Raw genomic sequence first — 24,308 nt, forward strand, 5'->3', positions numbered from 1 at the left:
TGCCCATACATAAAAATCACTGTTTAGGGGCATGGTCATGGCCGCTTGATCTAAGTGCTCCCGCCAAACTCAATCTAGCACATATCAGAAGCATTGAGAACCAAAATTCTGTCCTTACCACTCTATTATGTCAGGCATAGGCTTGGGAGCAAAGCAGCCATGCAAAAAGATGGCAGCCGCGCAAGTCTGCATGGTTCCTTACCCCGGCATTCATGAGAGATGGCAAAGCACCGGCTGGCCACTTGGGTGACACCACACAAATCCTCCACAAATTATCGGAGGTTAAGAACTATCTAGCCGGGGAGATCACCCGCAGCTCCAAAGAAGCCAAGGCCAAAATCCAGGCATTAGGGGCCCGCACCTCCGACCTTGAGCACAGTGTGGAGACGGTCGTAAAGGCCCACAACTTGGTGGTAAATCACTCTGAAATAATGGCACAACAACTAGACCACCTGGAGATGCAAGTGGAAGACCTCACCAACATATCACTGCTAAATAACCTGCACATACGAGGCCTCCCTGAAACGCCCAATGAAGGTCCACTTGCAGAGAAAATGGTGGAGTATTTCAAACACCTACTCACTGAAATACCCAATGAGAAATGGGTAATCAACCAGGCCCACTGAGCACTACGAGCCAGAAGAGTGGAGGGAGCGGCACCTTGAGACATCATAATCCACTTCCAATACTACTCCACCATGGAAGCCATCGTACGCTACAGCAGGGACAAAACCTTGCAATATCAAGATGTTGTACTCTCCATCTACCAGTATCTGTCTCCGGCAACCTTGCAACAGCGGAAGGAGTGGAGGCCCTTGATGGAATAACTCTGGAGATACGGGACCCGCAATACCTGGGGTCACCCCTTCAAGATCGTCGCCTTCCAAAATGGACGAACACACCCTACTACCTGATACCAATACTACGGCATTCCTTCAGAGTCTCAACATCGACCCACCACCAGACTTCCACATGCTCTGCCACCAGCGACCACCACGGATCATGCTACCCAGCCACTGACAGGAGGTCCCTAGTGCAGCCACACACAACACCTGATGTGCTACCAGTTTGCAACCAACTTTCCTGCAACACTGGGGGGGGGAGGCAGGGCACAGGGGGAATTAGTGTGGCCACTGTTTCACAGATACGGTGCACCGGTTATGTCACACGTCCTCTGTAGGATTTGTTTTGCTCCCTCACTGTCTAGTAACCCCTTGGTTGAGGGGACACACTCTCTCGTCCCCTCCCAACAGAGACCTAGCATACACCAAACGGGGTCAGGAGACAGCCGGGTGGGGGCGGGGGGGCCAGGTTGACCGGCATCCTCTATACACCCTCTTCATTAAAACAAACATGAGGGGTACCTATTAACTAAATACCCAGGTGAGGGGACACAGTTTGAGGGGGAGGGGGAGAAAGGGGAAAATCCCCCCAAAATAAAAAAAAAATTACTTAATTATGAGAAAAAAAATTGTAATGCAAAAGAACTAAAAGCAAACAAAAACACCCCACGAAAACATATGCATATACACCTAGTAAAGGGTTTGAACCATTTTGCACGTTTGGCCCCACACCCCTCCTGCCCAACCTTTGAGACACAGCCTGAAGCTATCCTGTAAACTTTACACATAACCAAATGAACAGCCCACCCCCTCGATGAGACTACCCGAATCTCAATAGAACGCTGACTGTATTGCACCCTTAACATTGATATAGATATATTGATATTTATGTATTGATTGTGTATGGGTCTTGTGCTTTTCAGCACAGAGGGTTGGGAATGGGAGCCTCCACCCTGTGTCAGGAAGGAAATCGATTTGGGGGGGCTCGCACCCCCGGACTGCTCTGGCAACTGTTTCTGTTTACGTTTACTGTTTTTACACCTCGGTTTCAAGGTCATATTTCATTTGTTATGGTTCTTACTCAAGGCACTGAGACACTATGGGGACACACAACATCGCTCCTTTACACCACTGGCTCGCCTATTTGCTCCAGCCGGGGAGGCTCATAACACACTACCCGTGCACGTACACCCCACCTTGCCATGATGCTGAAAATAGTATCCTTTAATGTCAAAGGGTTAAACCCCCCCAATAAATAGAGACTGCTCCTGCGGTACCTTAAGGCAAAAGGTGCGGACATCGCCCTGGTACACGAGACGCACCTTCCCAGGTCAGCCATGGTTAGGTTAACAGATAGACTTGAGCTTACGAAGCCAGGACAATACACAAAAGAGTGGGGATAGTCATTTTCATACACAAACGATGCCTCACCACTGATGTGGATCCAGGTTGGGAGAGACTTCAATGCAGTGCCGTGTCTGGCGGTCGATAAAAGCACGAGGCCGGGAGTCATAAGGTCCCATGGTAGAGGGGCACAGGACAAACTGTTTCACACATTCCTCACTAATACACATCTACTAGACGCGTGGCGCAGTCAACATCCAGACACTCGTGACTTTACATTTTACTTGATGCCACAAGGCACATATTCCAGAATAGATAATATAAACGGGTCAGGGATGGCCAAACCCGCTCATTCAGACATACATAACATGACCTGGTCAGACCACGCAGACGTTGAGGTAACACTAGGCAAACTTAAATATTCCTTCAATTGGACATGGAAACTAAACACTAGCCTGTTAAAAGACAACGACATCTGCCAAGCGGTAAGCGCCACTATCTTAGACAACTTCACTCACAACACATCCACTGAAGTCAATGCAGAGGCAGTATGGGCGGCACACAAAATCAGTCCTGAGGGGACACTTCATTAAAGTTATCACACACAAAAAACAACGCATATCACAATTTATGATAGAGTTACAATCAGCTTTGTGATAAGCTGAACAGCAACACAAAGCCAATCCCACGACAGACAAACTAACAGAACTAAATGCCTTACAACACTCCCTCAAATAGCTATCCCTGGAGGGGGTGGCCTGCTCCATTCTCTGGTCCAGGCGCATGTTCGATGAAAAATCCAATTAGATGGACACCATGCTAGCCAGAGCACTGCGCCCCAGGGGTGGATTCCGGCCCATCACCATGGTCTGCACACAGCAGGGCAACCTAGCTAACACCCCACATGACATAAACAAAGTTTTCACAGAATACTATTCCACCTTATGCAACCACTTCCCGCACGGAATGGCAGCTGACGATCCAGCAGCCTTGAAGACTTTTTTGTCTGCGGCAGGGTTGCCGGGAGTGAGGGGGGAGGAGGCAGAGGCTTTACAAGCACCCATTACACAACTCGAGGTGGAAGCTGCGATTGCTGCCCTTCAAGGAAATAAAGCTCCGGGTCCCGATGGCTATAACATAGGGTACTACAAAAAATTTAGAGAGGAGCTGGCTCCCTTTATAATCATTTTATGGAGGGAGGCTCCTCAGATCCAGATATGGCACTAGCAAACATCATACTACTGCCAAAACCTGGAAAAGATGAGGAGCTGGCATCTAACGACCGTCCGATTTCCCTAATCAAATCAAAGTGATTGCAACCAGACTCAAACCACGTCTGCCACGCATGATTCATCCTGACCAGGTGGGATATCCCAGATAGGCAGCTTTACGAGAATACACTTAAGCCGGGAGGCCTTCTCTGGCACTGTCGCTAGATGCTAAGAAGGCCTTTGACTCCCTGAGGTGACCTGTTTGGCCTTCTCAGGGAGTGGGGATTTCCAGAATCCTATGTGGTGGCAATCCGCGCCCTCTACTCCAACCTCAGAGCTCAAACTCTTAACTACTAACTTAGCTACCCTTACTCCCTTTCAATTGAGGAATGGAACAAGGCAGGGGTGCCCCTTGTCCCCCCAGCTCTTTGTGTTGTCTATAGAGCTGCTACTACAGGCCATTTGACAACATCCACACATACAGGGCATGCACATAGGAGGACAACAGCTCAAAACGTCAGCTTACATTGATGATGTCCTGCTTACCCTATCCGATTCAGTACAATTCTTATGGAACCTGACCGAACTACTAGATAGGTACAGCACTTTGTCAGGCTACAAGGTTAACATGGCAAAATCCACAGCTATGTCCTTCCACCTCTCAGCCCCGGACACGGCACTGATGCAAGCTAAGCATCACTGCAGACGCACTACCGTATCTGGGTATTAAGCTCACAACAGATCACACTCAACTTTACATACACAACTACCCACCCATGTTTCACATTCTGATCCAGGACTTAGAGCGATGGACAGACAAGCCCATATTGTGGTTGGGCAGACTTCACGCTGTGAAGATGAACATCCTACCCAGACTAACAAACAAAGAAAAAAGAATGTAGCGCTTATATAATAAATAAATGAATTGAATGAATTATCACCTTTTGGTTTAGTGAGGAGAACTCTCACTTAGGTGTCAGAAAATCGGTATCTATAAAAGTTAATCAGACATAGTGTAGATAGTACATGACAAAGTGATGTCTATAGATGTAACTTATATACACTCACAAACGGAGAGCTGTGGACCCAGCTCTGGTTTAAATCGTTTCTGGGTTCGTGTAGGCGACCCACCCCTACTTCAGATGTAAATCTTGCCCTGAAGAGGAATAAATACACAGGGGATTGTGCAGTATTGCTTGTAATAGTAGAATGTAAAGTTAAAATCCCAAATGGGTACTTTTACAAGCAGGGAGTCAGAGAAATTACTCAATATCTGAGCGTTGTGCAGATTGGGGACTGCACTCCAATCTGTAAATGACGAATTCGGGAACCAGGATAAGAGAATGATAAAATAAAATAAATTTATTAATAAAATATATAAAATAAAAAGGCACAATGTCCAAAAAACGGGACGCATTTAGCCACTTGTAGCGTGGCTTCTTCAACCAGATCGGTAAGTTGGATGTTTCCTGATTCACCGTCAGTGTTTAAATACCGTTTAAAATCAACAGGTAGAGCACCGGTGCATAATAACCGTCACACATCGTTACCACCCACAGGTAAGACGTGTGTGGTCCATGCCTCCTTCTCATAGCATAACATCGAGCTTACCGATCCACATGGACCGCACACGTCTTACCTGTGGGTGGTAACGACATGTGACGGTACACATGCATTATATATAACATATTTATAATCTATATTTATTATATAAGTGCTACATTCTTTTTTCTTTGTTTGTTAATCTTGTTTGTGATATTGTAAGGAGTCACACGAATGTTTAGCTGCTCATTGCATTAGATTATTTCACATACGTTGGTGTACTATATATCTGGAAACAAGCGCTATTCCTTATCCACGTTTTGCATCCTTCACAGACTGCTATTCCTCTTCCAGGCAATACCGGTACAGGTCACAAGGGGACACTGTAACGTTCACTAGGGAACCCTAACACGCAGACAGGACAGAGTAGAGAGAATTGCAATACCGATCCTTAGAATGGTTGGGTTATGCAAAAAGGGGTAGTCAAAACACAAGCCGAGGTCAAGGGAAACAGAGAGAAGGAATAACGAGCGACAAAGCCAAATATCAGTAACCAGGAAATCCAAAATAACAAGTGCAATGCTCAGTGGTAAACAAAGAGGGAGAGGTTAGTTTATATACACACAGGGTGTGTCTGATTGGCTAACCTCCAATTAGTGTTAACCACAACACGTGGGAGGAATCCCGGCCGGTGCGCTGCACTGTGGCTCCTGGCCGGGGAGAACGGGGGGTCCCCGTACTTCGAGGGAGGCGGCGGTGCTCTCCGGTCCTGGCTTAGGGGACGGAGGTGAGACGGGTTTGAAGGTATAACTTATGACACCCCACAAAAATTGATTAAAAGTGCAAATAGGGTGGGTGCCCTTTCAAGTTCCCTGTACTTTCCTATTCTTTACTTTTCTTTCAGTTCGTTTCTTTTCATTATAAAATGTTAAATTGTGACAGATAGTACTAAACGCCACTGTATGACATACCTTGTATTTTTTCCTGTACCAAACATTGATATGTGTAACCTGATCTGGCTTTTTCACAAGTCTTCATTCAGTGGATATGCCACAACTAATGTCACTACTTAAATAAATATATATTTTTTTTAAATCACGGTTTAGCAGATATACCCCCAATGAAAACATGCATTCATTTGCAACCACTCCTCTTCTAACCAAACCCAGACTTTATTTAACTGTCCAATCACAGACTACCCAGTGCTGCTTAATGAGAAGTCTTTGCAAGGCAGGTGCTCTGAGCAGTTGCTGTCTCGTGAGTTTAGCTCCACTGACCTAACCAAGTCAGTAAGTAACAGTTTTTTTTTATTTTTATAGTTTTTCACATTTTTTTTAAGTTTTTAAATTGTAGTGAATTAGCCACTATATGGCAACAGTTAAGCCAAAGTAGCCGATCTGGAAAAATGTTCAAACCCAACAGGTTGGTTATATTAGCCTAAATTTAGCTATTTGCAATTTTGTTCACTACATTTTAGAATTTGTCAAGTAATGATAGTGATGTGATGTATTATAGGTATATATTTTCTACATACAAACTATATGCACTACACAGACACTACTACATACACGGACACTACATGCACTAGACACACTGTATCCACCACACACACTGCCTTCACTATACACACACAGACAATATATTCAATACACACTGCATACAACACACACTACATTCATGACACAATTACAGACACAGCATCAACGACACACAGACACTGCATCCACTAAACAAACACATACTGCCTCCAGTATACACACTCAGACAATATATTGAATACACACACTGCATACAATACACACTACATCCACGGCACAATAACAAATGCAGCATCCACGACACACAGACGCAGCATCCACGGCACACAGAAGCAGCATCCACAACACACAAACACTGCATCCACTGAAACACTGAATATGATATAAACACTGCATCCACTACACAAACAGACATTGCATTCACTACACACACTGCATAACGTAATGGAAGTTGGCATGCTTTTGGTGCAAGGAGGGGTGGGGGGAACAATTTTTATCTTTGGACCCAAGCATCCCAATGTCTTGGGCTGGCCCTGCTTATGCTTGAGAAATAGATCCACTGTCTGAGCTATGTTATGCTCGAAAAGCAGCCTGCACTGAATGATAGTAAATATCAATGTTAACGTTCAAATTTAACTAAATTTAACTTGCGCCACTATGTAAATCAAGGTGACCACCAAAGAAAAAAATGCTGCAAAAGACAGCTGTTCTGGCCTTGAGCAATGCCATTTAATTCATTTCTGTATCACACTACCATTACACCACCATAAAAGGAATTCATATTATGTATGAGTAAACTATGAATATCAGAACCTGTATTCTGATACTGTAATAATTAAAATAAATTCATGCCTATTATTAGTGAAGATAATTACATATCACAAAAAAACAACTTCTTGAATATATTTTAAAAAATGCATATTTATGATGGTAAAGTTAAAAAACATTTGAAAACTCAACTAGAATGCACAAATTAAAATGTGTACTTCTATTCACTTTTTCATGTCTGGAAAGAGAATCATGGCAAGGATACAGAAGGTAATATAACCGACAATGGCAATCAAAACTATCCACTCTACCTAAAGCGATATCAACTTCATTTGACATATAATAATTTAATTTGCCTCCGGAATATTAAAACATCTGTGAAGAAAATTGCATGGAATAACAAGGACAGCTTTCTTAGATAGAAGGTCACAGAAAACAGTTTGCAATATTGATAGAATGACTTTTCACCCTATTTTACAAAATGAAATTGTGCTTTTTTGCAATTCCTCATAAGTTGGTTTATATGGATGACTATGAAATTAAAAACTACACAAATAATGAAAGGGATAGAGGGCGAAATCCAACTTTTTTAAATAGTATCATGAAATAATCCTACTCATAGTTAAGAAAACAAGTTATCTGTTCTTTTGTTTATATGTATCCATATGCAATGTACAACTAATATATCTACTGTACTCTGATTAAAAAAAAACCCAGAAAGATCAAGATCAGTAAGCTTGCTGTTAAGATGAGTTAAGATGACCAGGATGGCTATCTAAAATGGACAAACGATACGAATATATTGTAACTAGTTAATTGTGTTGAAATGGTAATCTTCTGTGTCACCCAGGTAGAGATTTGACCCTAGGAAATTATCTGCCTTAAGAATTCATGTTGTATTTATTATTCAGAACCCAATCCTGGCATTCTTGCATCTCTCAATTTCTTCACCAATGTTCTATCCTTGCCAAGGCAATTAGCTATTAAATAAATCTCCATGCTGGGTAGTTTCTGTTGCTTCCTTAAAAATGCTCTACATACTAGGGAGAAGGCAGCTCTGGCAGCTAAATGTTCATTTATTATGGGTTTTTGTTTTACTATTCGTCAAGGCATTCTTGCACTGACCAAGACTAAGCTTTTGTTTCTGCTTTCATTTTTTCTTCCACATTTAAATAACTTATCCCAGCTCCGTGCTGCTTTATATCTGTCTAGCACAAGACTGACAGCTCTCACCTATTGTTACCGCCACCATGTTGCACAGCTATCTTCATATAGACTGGATTATTGTAATTTCATAGTGGACATTTATAAGCTTTACAAACAACTCTGCCTGTGCTGTCTTATGAAATGCTAGTTTAGCATTTTTCTATCACCTGAACGGATTTTATTATAAGTACCCGAGTACTTATATACTACAGTAAGATGGAGGAGGAACTTCAAAGAAAATGTGTAGTCTTATAATAACTTTAGTGGATACTGGCCACCACAGCACACTGCATTAATGGTAGTACCCAAATCTTACTTAAAATGTATCACTTGGCGACTAACTCCCTGCAATATTGGGCAGCTAAAGAAATCACCTTTCTTATTAACCTGATACTTATAAGACTGTCAATATGGAGCTTGATCTTTTTAATTATGCATTTGGTCAGGAAGTAGACTTGGAAGACCAAGGCTAAACTTCAACTGTCTATCACCAGCTGGGAACTTGCTGACTTGACTGTTTCTAACTTTTTTATGTTAGTGGCAGTTCAACGACCACTTGTTCTCAATATACGCATTTAGATATGGACTAGAAACGTACAACTGAAATTCAGAAAAGCTCAGAGACAGTAAATTTCTAAAATATTTTTCTAATCACACAGTAACTGAAAATTGTGTGGCAATACTACTTGGGAAGTCATACCTTTTACCTATACAATGCATTCACATGGATATACAGGGATGCTTGCTTCTAGTACAAGAGCACTGCCATCAACGTCCATGTTAATTACTATGCATAGTCCACCATATTGGATAAACCTGTCCAGAATAATTTAGCAACTTCCTAGAGAAAATTGCTGTAGCTGGGAGAAATTAATGTCTCATTGGGCCCACAGTGGAGAGAACCACTTTTTCAATAATGTCCCACCCTTCAGAATAGCTGTCTTTTACTTTCCACAGACCAGGGACATTTTAACATACAAAGTCTGCAAAGAACGAGACTATATATTTTTTATAAATATCTCTTTGTAAATTCACTTGTTTGCACTCCATTTGTTTCCTGAGCTACTACTAGATCAAGATTATGCAGATTAAACTGGATATTAATTTGCCAGACCTTGCTAGGTCTCAGGAACCAGCCACTTTTAGCACAGACTGCAAGACATTCACTAGAGGACAGATTTCTGCACTTAAGCAAACTGACTACTATTCATGGGTGTTTTGTGACTGAGCAAAATAGATTCAATCGTAAAAAAAATATTAGTGCAGATGGCAAATAATTTATAGTCTTCATACTTGTTGCTCCGATACAAAGTGTCCCTAGAAACGTTGACAACTTTAAATAATCAATGCCGCACATGTATTGGATTTTTAGTTTTGGGGGATTTTACAGGAGGGCAAAGTTTAGGATATATGTATATATATATATATAAACTCTACTTAGTATATCTATAAAATGAGGTAATTGAACAATGCACCATGTGAAAATTATCCAACCAGTATCCATTTTTTCAAAGTAGGCCATCTCATATTGTCCTGTTATCACGAATAGAGTCATGTCTATTCACCATTATAGATATATATTATCCATGTACATAACTAATTATCCAATATCTATTTATCTAACGTAAGTAACTTCTGTGTTTAGTGATCATCAGACCAGTTTTCTACTTCTCAGTCTACAGCTGCTGTTTTGGCTCTGACCAATGTAGTATTCAGGTCTGCAATGTGTAGTAGTCCCACATTTTAGACTCCTCCCCCCCGCCCCCACAGGCAAATATCTAGCGTAATTGCATTTACAGCACACATTTAAGACATAGGAATGAGGCTGGTCTCTTGGCTTCATGCAAGAAGGTCCTTGGCAAGAAGTACCTCACACTGTATAAGAGCACACACATTTCAAAAAAGAATATTGCATAGGACAGTCTAGACTGAAATGCACATGACACGTGAAGTTTAAAATGCTAAATCAAGTTACTTTCTCACATTAACATTTACACTGCAAAATTGGGCAGCATGGAATATCTATCATGTTACTATGATATACATATTAAGTAACTAGAGGAATTAACATTGATGTCAATTTGAAAAAGATTTATATAAGGAATTCAAAATGTTGACCCTTTTTCCTATGTAAAATGCACAATGAGATAAACAAAGATTTAGGTTCCCCTCAGGCCAATTTAAATTATATGTTAATAAAATCAATTAAAGTAGTAATTTGTGTCAATATCAGTGTTGGACCATTCCACCAGTTCTTTTCAAGCAAAGTTTAAGGACATTTTGATCAATGCTTTTCATTCTTTGATAACGTATTCCATGGAAGTGTGTTGCCTTATTATAATTTAATTAAGAGCTACAAGAACATTGTGAGTCTACAAGCAAAAGTTCAACATTTTAATCAACGTTTACATAACAATGTATTTGGCAATAGTCATTAATGTAATTATTGTAAAAGCAATGTATATGATAGGAAAAAATACTTAATGTAACTTTTAAAATGTCAGGTGAATCCATCATGAGCATGCTTAAAATATCTATTGATGCTCTTAAGTATTACTACTTGACAGATTACATCTGTCCACATTCATGGAATTGTAAAATAGAAGATCTATTTGGATTTTTTCTTGTAAAAAGAAAACTGCCAAACTGAGAGTAAACAGAAAATATTTTTAAAAGGCTCTGTCACCACAAGCTTACCTTTCTCCTATCATATCATCCTCTATTTCTCTTTCAGAATATGTTCTTATTTTATTCATTTCTGATCTGTTCTCTTAAAAAAAAAAAAAAAAAAAATACATGAGACAATTAGGGACTACCATGTCTTATGTATTTTTCTTACACCTTTCAAATCTTGACAAAAAGTGGAGGTCAAGGTAAGCTCCACTTCCTTTGTCAAGAAAACTTCTCCCACAATACTGACCTTTTCATCCAGTCCTTCCTCTTAGCCTCACAAAATCACCGATCTTCATCAACTGATCAATTGAACCTGACACTACACTTTTTTCAATATCTCACAACTGGCCTGCACCAAAAGACACAACACAGTTTGACTTCTTTAGGTGCCTCTGACACCCCCTGTACTCACAAAATTATATATATAGTGTACTTAATCCTCTGCGATGGTCCACAGCTGCAGGCAGTTCCAGATCATGTGATCGCGAGTTACATAATGCCACTTCCACCCTTCACTTACATGATATATGCCATCATTTCCATTTGGTGGTCATCCTGGATCACATGATCACCGCAACATAAGACAGAGATGATTCTTATCCCATGTAACAGGAAGCAATGAAAGCACCATCTTAACTTTGGACTGTATAGAAATCCAATAAATGATTTGCTTAAATAAATGCATAATATTTTTATCAGCAATATCAGAGACCTTTAGGACTGAAGAATATAGGTGAAAAAAAAATTAGATAAATGAGAAAAAAAATAAAGAAAGAAAGAAAGTTTTATAATTATAAATTAGATAATTGGAAAAGCAATATAAATATTATGCATTTATTTGCCCATTATATATGACATGTTATTCTCCCATACCAAACTCCAGATCTCCAGGTATAAAAATAACACTTTCCAAACACCTGAGACAGCTGCTAGATCACTGGTTCCTGTTTTTCATTATACAATACTCTGCCCCTTCATTCCAAAAGTGACAGGTCTGATGAAAAAAATAAGAATGATGGACGAGCAAACCACACATTCATTAGGCAGGGCAAAACAATAACTGGAAACATGGAAGACCTGGTTGCCCTACTTATTGGAGCAGGATGATTCAGCCTCTCTGCATTCCCCTTGTCATCCAGTGGGGTGTTGGCCTTGAGATGCTGACAGAGTCCCTAATGGTTGCATTGTATCCTCCCACCCTTGCCCCAACCCTCTCTTCACTCTCTCACCACAATTTGTACACTCACTTTCTCTGTCTCTCCTACTATTTTTTCTTTTAGTTATTATTACTATTATTATTATTGCCATTTATATAGCGCCAACAGATTCCGTAGCGCTTTACAGTATTATGAGAGGGGATTTAACTATAAATAGGACAGTTACAAATAAACTTACAGGAACAATAGGTAGAAGAGGACCCTGCTCAATCGAGCTTACATTCTATAGGAGGTGGGGTGTAAAACACATTAGGACAGGAATTTGCAATCAAATAAGGTGGGCTGCCCTTTAGGAGAGGGCAAGAGACAGGTATGTGAGGTAAGGGTTAGTCTTGGAGGCCATAAGCTTTCCTAAAGAGATGGGCTTTTAGGCAATTCCATAGCTATTCCATAGGAAGGGAGCCGCCCGCGAGAAGTCCTGCAAGCGCGAGTTGGCCGTACGGGTGCGGACAACGGACAGGAGGTTGTCACGGGCAGAGCGGAGAGACCGAGAAGGGACATACCTATGGATCTGTGAGGAGATATAAGAGGGGCTAGAGTTGTTCAGTGCTTTACAGGTGTGAGTTAGTACCTTGAACTGACTCCTATAGCATACAGGAAGCCAATGTAAGGACTGGCAGAGGGGTTACATTACATTCTTGCTACCTTTCTTCTACCAAATAAAAACTTACAGCCCATGGTCATCTAAAAACTTCCTACTCCCTACCATGATGAAGGCATTTCATTAAATGAGTTAGGTGTTTGCAAATAAGTACAGGTCCACTCAGGTGTTGCATTCTTAGGGGGTGGTGCTTTTAGGAGTGTATATAAAAGTTGTAGATATTAGTTTGGCTTATATAACTTGGCTGCTGCTTCTAAGAGCTGCTACAAAGCGTATTTGGAGATATTCTGGAGATAAACTGGAGTAGTCTGAGGTACACAGAAGGTGGAACAAAGAAACAAAAAGTAAGATTTGTTTAAATTTTAACTCCTCATCTCATTAAAATGGCATACTTAGTTCAGTGTAATAGTTGTTGTGCATTGGTTTCATGCTCCACTTTTTGGAGGTTTGCATGTTGTCTAATCTGTAGACAGTTCTCAATATTGGAGCAGGAGATTGTATTTATGAAGTCTGATATTTGTAAATGATCTGTTAAACAAGCTCAGGCTGGGACTGTTGCAAATCCACTGCTGCAGAACTGTCCTATAAATGGCATATGGATTACTGTAGGATCTGGTAGACTTAGAGATGTGGATAAAAGGCATACTGCACAGTCAGATTGTAGTGGTGTTATGGAGACAGGCTCAGGCAGTGAGTTTGTGGAACCACCATCCTCTATGCCTAAGGTGTGCAAGAGTGAAGCCAATGACAAAAAGAACAAAGTGAGACCTGATAGAACGCAGTTGTTGTTGGGGGATTCTTTCATAAGAGGTGTGGAGCTGGACAATAGTGGCCTTGTGAGATGTCTTTCTGGAACTACTGCTCACAGAGACAGGATACGTATTTACATTATGGTTAAGCAAGCAAAGCAGGAAGGGGAATTGGATGTACTTGTCCATCAAATGATTTGGCTTGTAATGAGGTTTCAGAGGTAAATTAAGTTTTCTGCGTTTTTGCCAATGATATGGGCAGGTTGCTTCCACACTGTCATTCTCTGAACTTCTGCCTGTGCATAACACTCAGAATGACAGTCGGATGCATATCAGGGACTTTAACATGTAGCTTGGTGAATGGTGTCAGGAGCAAGGATTTGGCTTCAATTCTCATGGTAGCTTTCTTTGGAATAGAAATGAACTGTACAAAAAAGATGGTTTGCAACTTTCTCAAAAGGGAACACATGTTCTCAGTTAACTGTTCAGAGGTTTTCCTAGTAAGTATTTAAACTAGGAGGGGGGACAAAAGGGTGATAAAACATCAATCCAATCCCCCCCAAAAAAACAAGGACAGAAAGCAACTGTAGCGAGTGTGTTAAAAAATGATAAGCTGATTAGTCATGTCTACTAATGCTCACAGTTTAGGGAATCAGTTCCATGGACTTATGGCAATAATGGCAACTGAGAATGTAGATTTAGTGGCATTTACTGAGACATGGTATAATGGGAAAAATGACTGGGATATAGCAATACCAGGGTACTCTTTATATTGAAAAGACAGAGAAGGCAAGAAAGGGGAGTGGTGGCCCTGATGGATAGTATTAAATCTAACCTAATTAAAGTTAGTTAGGTGAACTTGTGTAGGTGTGATTTACAGGCCCCCTGGGTAAATAGAACAGTTAGACAAACTACTAGTTGAGGAAATAGCTAAAATGACAATGAAGGGTGAAGTTATTATCATGGGAGACTTTAATCTTCCAGATATGAACTGGAAAACCAAAATAGCTGCTTGTACCAGGAGCACACATATTCTAAATTCCCTGCTGGGATTATCTCTAAAACAAGTCGTTGAGGAGCCAACTCGTAAAGAAGCCATACTAGATTTAGTGGTAACAAATGAACATTTAGTATCAGATATTACTGTAGGTGACAGTTTAGGATCTAGTGATTACCAGTCAGTGTGGTTTAATATGAGAAAAGTGACTGAGTCACGCCACACAAGAAAAAAAAATGTTTTAAATGTTAGAAAACCAGACTTTTCTAACATTAGAATATGCGTAAAGAAGTACTTATCAGACTGGAACAGTGTAAATTGAGTCCAGGAAAAATGTGATTATGTAAATGTTGAACTACTGAAAGCAACAGAAAATGTCATTATGCTTGTGAGGAAGGGCAGAAAAATTAAGAAACCACTGTGGTACTCAGCAAAAGTGGCCAAAATAGTAAGAAGCAAAAAGTTAGCATTTAGTAATTACAAAAAAAAAACCAGAGTGAGGAAGAGAGACAGATCTATAAGATAAGGCAGAAAGAGGCAAAGCAAGTTATAAGAGCCTCCAAAGCACACACAGAAAAACCCAAGGGCAGAGTATAGAATATTTGATACCCTACCAACGTCAACATCTGAGAAAAGGGATTTAGGCGTAATTATTTCAAATGACTTAAAGGTAGGCAGACAATGTAATAGAGCAGCAGGACATGCTAGCAGAATGCTTGGTTGTATAGGTAGAGGTATTAGCAGTAAAAAAAGAGAGAAATGGTCATGCCATTGTACAGAACACTGGTGAGACCTCACTTGGAGTTTTGTACACAGTGCAAACAGGGGCGTATTAGCCGCGAGGCAAACAAGGCATTTGCCTTGGGCGGCATTTTTCAGGGGGCGGCAAAAAAAGCCGCCCCCAAATGCCTTGTTAGCCTTGCGGCTAACAAGGCATGCTGGGCGGCCGGCGGGCTGCTGGGCAGTGCGGGTAGGTGGGCGGGCGGCGAAGGAGCACTTCCTCTGAGCGGTCTGCTCAGCTCCCTCGCGCGCCGCAGAGTGAGGCTATGACGTCATATTCCGGCTCCGCCTCCCAGCATCACTCTGCGGCGCGCGAGGGAGCTGAGCAGACCGCTCAGAGGAAGTGCTCCTTCGCCGCCCGCCCACCTACCCGCACTGCCCAGCAGCCACTGGACCACCAGGGAGACAGATACCCCGTATCCCAAAGGTAAGGAGGCTGGGGGGGGGGGGTTAAATTTAAAAAAAAAAAATATTAAATATGTGAGTGAGTTTGTATGTCTGTGTATGTCTGTTAGTGTGTCTGTGTGTGTGTGTGTCTGTTAGTGTGTGTGTGTGTCTGTTAGTGTGTGTGTATGTCTGTAAGTGTGTGTGTGTCTGTATGTCAGTCAGTGTGTGTGTTAGTGTGTGTATGTCTGTTAGTGTGTGTGTTAGTGTGTGTATGTCTGTTAGTGTGTGGGTCTGTGTGTGTCTGTGTGTGTCTGTTAGTGTGTGTGTGTGTATGTCAGTTAGTGTGTGTGTGTGTATGTCAGTGTGTGTGTATGTCTGTTAGTGTGTGTGTGTGTATGTCAGTGTGTGTGTATGTCTGTTAGTGTGTGTGTATGTCTGTATGTCTGTATGTGTGTGTGTATGTCTGTATGTGTGTGTCTGTTAGTGTGTGTGTGTATGTCTGTAAGTGTGTGTGTGTCTGTTAGTGTGTGTGTCTGTTAGTGTGTGTGTGTCTGTTAGTGTGTGTGTGTCTGTTAGTGTGTGTGTGTCTGTTAGTGTGTGTGTGTGTGTCTGTTAGTGTGTGTGTGTGTGTGTCTGTTAGTGTGTGTGTGTGTGTGTGTCTGTTAGTGTGTGGGTCTGTGTGTGTGTGTGTTAGTGTGTGTGTGTTAGTGTGTGTGTGTGTGTGTGTGTGTGTCTGTAAGTGTGTGTTAGTGTGTGTGTCTGTAAGTGTGTGTGTGTCTGTTAGACTGTGTGTGTGTGTCTGTTAGACTGTGTGTGTGTGTCTGTTAGTGTGAGTGTGTGTGTGTGTATCTGCTAGTGAGTGTGTGTGTCTGTTAGTGAGTGTGTCTGTTAGTGTGTGTGTTTCTGTTACCTAGTGTATGCGTATTTGTCAGTGAATGTGTGTGTGTGTATTTAGAAGGCGGGACGGGGGAAGGGTTGGGTGGGGGTGGCGCGGGCGGGGGAGGGAGGGTTGGGTGGGGGTGGCGTGGGCGGGAGGGGGCGCCTGAGTTTTGTCCTGCCTAGGGCAGCACAAAACCAGGATACACCACTGAGTGCAAACCAAAATAAACAATAGAAGGGAAAAGGGTGCTGAACTTGAAAAATAGTAAAACCGGTGCAGCTTAAACTCACCTTAGTGTATAGCCACTTTATACACTATGTATATGAATCAAAGTAGAAGAAAAAAGGTGATAGTGCAAAACCTCAGTAATATATTTTACCTTTTTGTTAAATGTTCACATAAAAGGTCCTATTTCCAGTAATGATATTTACCTGTGGACCCTGTATACAATGAATATAAAATACAACATAGTGTGTATTGTTGTATCAAGTATACAATATTATGAAAAGAGAAAGACACACTCACAATTTCCAGAGCCAAATAAGTTAGGCTCTGTACTATAGAGGCATTTCAGCAACACAGGATATGGTTACTTCTACTAGATGTTTTCTGGTTTGAAGTCTTTATCAGGAACTCAGGAGCCAAATGAGATTAGTTCAAACAGAAATTTATTTCAGTATATAAAACAACAAAATAAAATGTAATATAGCAGCTGGCACAACACGTTTTGACCTTCTATGGTCTTCCTCAGGTGCAATATGTCTTACCTCCAGCCAGCACACCTATATATGTCCCCTTGTAGGTATGGGAAACAGGAGTAGCTGCTATTTCGGTAATTTGATGCCCAAATTTGGCCATAACCGGAAGCAACTCGCCACCACTAAGATGGTGGTACTTCCGGTTTCGGCATACTCCATAACCGTGTCCTTATATTTAATACTTCCGGGTTTTCAAGATGGCGGTGAGTCAGTACTGGAGACCATACTTTCAGAAGGATATTGATACTTTGGAAAGAGTTTAGAGAAGGGCTACTAAACTGGTTCATGGATTGCAGGATAAAGCTTACCAGGATAGGTTAAGGGATCTTAACATGTAAAGCTTGGAGGAAAGACAAGACAGGGGGTATGACAAACAACACAGTAAAGGAGGAGACTATATTTAAAAAAAATAAAAACTTAAAAAAAAGTCTTAAATTAAAAGGACAAAGGTTTAAAAATAATTTCAGGAAGTATTATTTTACAGAGAGGGTAGTGGATGCATGGAATAGCCTTTCAGCTGAAGTAGTAGAGATTAACACAGTTTAAGCATGTGTGGGATAGGCATAAGGCTATCCTAGACTTAAGATAAGGCCAGGGACTAATTTAAGTATTTTGATAATTAGGCAGACTAGATGGGCCGAATGGTTCTTATTAGCCTCTACCAAATAGATTTTGGTAACTGGCATATTTTGGATGTGTCGCATAGGGATATGGAATTTCTTACACCTTATATTGTTACAAATGTGTTCAATCATTTATGGTTTGGAATGCTTATTTATTTCTTTGTTGACTACCCTTTATATGTGTTGAATGCTAAAACTGAAAATGAAGATTAAAAAAAATAAAAAAAGAAGTTAGAGAAAGCGGTCTGTACGTACGGGAGATGCAGACCATTTACATTTATATAGTTCTGGAGTTGCACAATCCAAGGAGAATATTTCCCACCACTGGTTAATACCACTAACTCATGGTGGCTATTGGATGGGTCTACCTCAAGTTGCTCCAGCCTCCTCCTCTCAAGATAAGGAAGGGAAGCATGTTAACATTCCCAAATACTTCTATCTTACTGTATGTGTCTGGCATCAAAAAAATTAAGCAGCAGTCTAACTAGCAAACAATTATCAAGGGTTAATCATCTTACTCATCCCTCTGCTTTCTGCATTCACTATTTGATAGACCACGTTGTCGGTCTTGAATGAGATGATATCAAGAAATTTATGTTAAACAAGTTTCCTTTATAACGACACATATTTTGCAAACAAACCTTTCAGAAATGACAGTTTTTTTTCAAGTTGCATACCACTATCTATTTGCCATATAAAGGTTGAAGACTGAGAATATAAATGCTGCTTAATATTAGTACTGAAAAACCCAGAAGGCAGTTGAGCATTCTTATTTCTACACCTATATCGAAGATGCTGAATTTATATATATATATATATATATATATATATATATATATATATATATATATATATATATATATATATATATATATATATATATATATACACACACACACATACATACATACATACACCTTTGTTTTACATCCAGAGAAAAGATTTGAAAATCCTGGGGTATGGAAAATGCCTCTATATATTGACAACTTAATTATGCTTAGGGAATAAATGTATTCTACATCTAGTTAATGAACAAATTCATACATAGCAATAATGAGATGTAATAACACCAATACAAAGCTTTGGTAAAGTTGCTGCAGTACTTAATATTTTTTAACTTGTGTTATTAAAGTAACATGTTATCACATTAATTAATAAAAATATATACATGTCCTTACAATCTATCCACTCACAGTGCTCCTATTTTATACAACACTATACCTGAACCTATTCATTCATTGTGAAATTTTTCATTGTACAGCTATAAAAAAGACTCTATATATGTGGAAAAAAATTATAAATATAGATGTATAAAATGTATATTCTTTGTATCACACAAAGGTAGACGGACAGGTAGACAGATATACAGGCAAAGAAACAGAGATAGAGATGTAGATAGATGCAATTAAATAAAATGTGCTACAGCTAGGCCAGAAAAGTTATTTTTGTTGAATCTTACAGATCCCACTGAAACACTAATAAAATAAAGATTGTACTAAAATATATCAGGCATTATTATAAAAAAAAAAAAAAAAAAAATTATATAGCAAATTTTATTTTATTTTTAATAGAACAGAGAAGAGAAAAGATCAGTATGGTATCATGAGACATGCAGGTCCCTAATGTTTTAGAGAGCATTTGGTCAAGCAGGACAGATCAATGATTTCTTATCTTCAATTTTGCTAATTATATAAAAAGCCATATATAAAGTCTTAATTACTTCAGAATATGGCTTCTGTTTCTTAGATTTTAAATTTTAAGATTTTAGGCATACAATTTTATTGAAGAAGGCTACTCAGTATTGACAAGAAGAGAAATGTACAATAAGCTCAATTGGAAATTGTAATTTTGTATGTAAGTTGAAAATAAATCACCAACATTTCATCAATGATTTTGGTTAATCAATAAAAAAAAAAAACCCTGTTTGAAATATATTGGCATTGTTAATAATTAACACATCATGTATAAATGTAACATAGCTGCTACCTAACATTTAGACAACTTTTGTTTTAAGACAATTTTTAGTCTAACAATTACATTAAATAGGCTTTAATCGTAATGCAAGACAGCAAATGTTCAACAAGACTGCTTACAAGTGTGATTTCTAGACTCCCAAACATTTTCTGATGCATTAAGATGTAACCTCATTAATACTAATTACCTAAAGTAACTATTGCACAGTGGATGGTCTATCAGAAGCTAGCTGCTACAAACTTACAAAACTGTATATGCCCTCCTAAAATATAGAAAGGTTTTTTCATGGTTTCTTTGGTTAATAGAACATAGCATCTGAGATCCCATGTCCTATCCGCATTAAAACTAAGCCCCAGACAATTACATTTACAAGTTCTTTGACATGTACTCTTCTAACTGCTACATCTTATACATTACTCAGTTGTATTTTATTAAAATATTGAATGCTAAATAGTCAGATAGCTTTTATTGGCATTTTATGATGTTGTAGTTTATTCTTTTAGCAGTAAATAAAGCAAATATTTAAAGAAAATTAGTGTGATGTTTTCCTTGTCAGTTGTCTGATGTTAAATAATTTGATACTTAATTGATAGAAAATATATTCTGCTTGAAAACTAAGCAGAACTGATATGATAGTATCTTGCAATCAAAGTAAGAATTTACATTTCACAATATACCCAACTGTACATTCTATTTTTACAATGAGGTTTGCATTGATTTCACAAATGTATGCTCTGTGGTAGTCTGTTCAGAAAAATAGCCCCAATACACATACATATATGTAGGCTCATTCACAAAACAGGTCGTGGTAAGTTGCCGTGCTACATGGCAAAAAATAGCATGGTATAAAAAAAATCAAATTAGTTAATCTGGAGTTCAACAGATTTTCTTCCAACTCAGCTATTTTGGCCTAAATTTGTTAAACAATCCACTACAACTCTTTTTCGCAGAATAAACCCCAGAGAGAGAAAATGGAATCTAGCTTTCAGCCGGTAGAGTACTCAATGCAGAGTCAATGTTTTTGTTGTAAAAAAAAAAAATTAAAAAAATTAAAAAAAATGACTATTAGGATATAGAGCATAATTTTTAGGACAATAATTTAGGAAAGAAGTAAAGGAAGGCACACCATTTATGATAAATACTTGAAAATTAATATCTTAGGTTAGAATGTTATATACATTAATAATAAATACAGCTATTCTACAGACACAATTATACTCCGTATTTTTAATAGTACTAATGAAGTGAAGAGAATAACCCTTTTGCTCTCTGGTAGCAAACTACGCATACATGTACAAATAGCCTGTTGTTCACATAAATAAATATATATTTTTGGCACTGTCCAAAAATAAAATCCAACTGAAAACATTTTTTTATTTCATTGATTTATCGTGTAATAATGATTATTTGATATGTTTTATACAGTTTTCATATTTTAATATAAAAGAAAAATTGTATAAACCACGCATATGTGTAATAAAGAATAATTATATACCCATGCCAAATACAACAATGTACATATTGTAAGAAATATAAAGAAAACATCTAAACTGTGCATATTTTAAATGTTATGTAAGTTTTTTTTTTTATTCTAAACAGCAATGCAGGTGTTTTTATGCTTCTGTGTATATATAATATATAAAATATATACATATTTTTCAAATAACAGCTCTAATGTAGAACAAATCATTTGTGGGTTGCAACTGAAGAGTGACCTTAAAATGCTGATTCCAGTTATTTAGGTAACCATTAAGATGTCAAAAAGTGAGATGACAGAAATAATTTCACAAATCCCATGAGGTGTTGAATCCAAGTGATAAAATATTTTTGTGAACAGAAAACACAAGTGAAATAAAAATGAATTGTTGGAAGGCCTTGTGACTTATCTTTGGAATATATTCGGTCTTATCTTTAATTAGTGTTAAGCAATAAACACATATCCCAGAAATGATTAGCATCTTGATAGCATCTCATTCAAACAATATGTTTCACATCAGTGAAATGCCAGAACTTCATAATTGGAACATTTAAATGATAATTTGACATAGGTAATAGTCAAGTGCATTCAATCTTGTAGGAATAATAAAGTGCAATGAAATGCCTAACCTTACTAAAGTACCCTATACAAAATAGGAGTACTTACATACCTAGAACCCTAAATACTGGTATGTATATATACACGTGTGTATTTATATACACATACAAACAAAAGAGCTGATAATATTTTGAACTTGGTCAAATTAAATTTTGCAAGTTTGTTCCCAAATCACCACACTTGGTTGTTAGCGAACAGACCCCTTTATTTGTATAGTTGCTTTTCTGTTCCTTTGGCGTAGTATATATTCTGCAATATTCTCTCTTTTAATTACATATTGTATTTTACTATACAAATATATAGTACTGAATTTTTGCAGGTCACTGTAAAAAACGATAGTATAAAACAGTTTTTCAAGCATTTAATATTAATATTTTGAGACCCTTAAATAAATAAATAAGTACTCATTAGAACTACTTTTTAGCATTGCTAATCAGTTTAGCTTATTTGAAACATAATTGTATTAAGTGCATTGACATTTTACACAGAGCCAGGGGTCAAAATACACTAGCTATTATTATGAAATACACTGCTTTAACAATTCAGTTTAATGGATGCAAAATCAAATGATACAGAATATCTGCATCCCATCATTTTGAGGCTACCCAAGAAGAAAATGAAGTGGGTAGCAAAAGGTAAATGAACAAAGATATGCTTTCCTTCTGTGCATTTACCCATTTCATATTTTGCAATTAAAAGTAGCGTGTGCAAACGATGCGAACGTCACACTAGCATAAACTTGCACAAGCTTCCTTAATTATCTGAACTTTGATGTGACAATATAATGGCAAAAGCAATGTGATATTAGAAAAATACAATAAGCTATTATCTGTAAATCCAGTGTGCTTTGATTGTTGCCTCACACACATATTTTGCACAAATATAGGAACATTTATTTCTGTGTGTACAGATTTACAGCATGTTTAATGTGTCTAGTCATTGTGAAATAAAAATAAACTCACAAATTCCTGAACAGCATTTTACTGCAGTACAGAAATGACAAGAGGTATAGTATTTTTAACACGCTTTGTCACCCGGCAATAATCGGAAAACATGCATACACATAGTCTATTTACAAATAAGCAGCCGCATTCTAGGACCCTGACCACAGGCCAGTCAAAATAACTTTTACAGAATGGGCACATAGAATGATCTGGGTGAATGATAACCTCAGGAACAATAATGGATCATTCAATTGAGTACTGAGGATGGTAACGAGTAATCACAATAAAACACAGACATCTTGTGGGGGTGAAATAAATAAAGAGAAACAATAACATTTAAGGGAGGAAGGAAAGTAATCGGTGCGTGTTAATAATGGGAAGAAGGGGTAAGAGCTATTTTTTACCTTGTCTGTAACTGGATCAGTCAGCTTCCCAGTAGTGCTGCAGAGACGGGTGTGATGTTGCAGTGTCTGTGTTAAATGTCTGTCTTATTGAAAGACATGATGATTTCCATCCATGCTATTCTACCTTGTTTGTGTCTAGCGTTCACACAGTAAAGCTGGGGAGAGGCTGACAGCTGAGAAAGTTGCCGGTTAGTAACTAGTGGGAGACAACAGGCAGTAACACTGAGCGTGGACTTTACTGTAATCGTTGCTTCCTTTCTAGGATGTGACTTTGTTATGATGTAAATGCTTGCTGCTAACTCTGAACCCTTGTTTCCAGTGCCTCTTATTGATATTATGTTGCGTTATTTTGCACCACAGACATAAACTCTTTTAATTGTATATATGTGTTTTAACTTTACCTCAGACCCACTGCATGCTTCAAATGATCTATCTACCTGTCCCTTCCCTTGGTGAATGGCTTATGTAGTGCTTGTGTAAATGTGCCTATTTACTAACAACCTGTTTCTCAGTATTTCTCCCTAAGATCCACCCTCCAGCTCCCTGCTCAGCGAGTCAGTGCCCGAGTGAGTCGTGTAATGAGAGCTTGTATGTCTGAATGACTGAGCTTGTAGTGCTTGTGCCGGGATGTCTTGCTGGCTGGCCTCCTTTTGTCCCCTCCTTCACTCTATCCTGAGCCCTCACTTGTGAGTAAGACCGTGACGTAGAGGCAGCCTAGAGGCAGATGAGCATCCCACTATTCACTAATTGGTCATGGTAAAAATAACATGCAAAA

The 24,308-nt window shown here is 38.9% G+C and overlaps 1 protein-coding gene across 1 annotated transcript in view; it reads right to left on the reverse strand.

The window, feature by feature from the left end:
• ARPP21 (cAMP regulated phosphoprotein 21) overlaps nt 1-23,815 on the reverse strand; it is a 306,084-nt gene extending 282,269 nt beyond the window's left edge. Inside the window, exon 1 of the mRNA XM_063451958.1 lies at nt 23,534-23,815. The gene's annotated coding sequence lies outside the window, so the exon portion shown is untranslated. The remainder of the gene's footprint in view (nt 1-23,533) is intronic.
• Between the last annotated feature and the right edge of the window lie 493 nt (nt 23,816-24,308).

The sequence above is a fragment of the Pelobates fuscus genome, chromosome 4 (assembly GCF_036172605.1).
Source record: "Pelobates fuscus isolate aPelFus1 chromosome 4, aPelFus1.pri, whole genome shotgun sequence".
In the NCBI taxonomy this organism is placed as follows: Eukaryota; Metazoa; Chordata; class Amphibia; order Anura; family Pelobatidae; genus Pelobates; species Pelobates fuscus.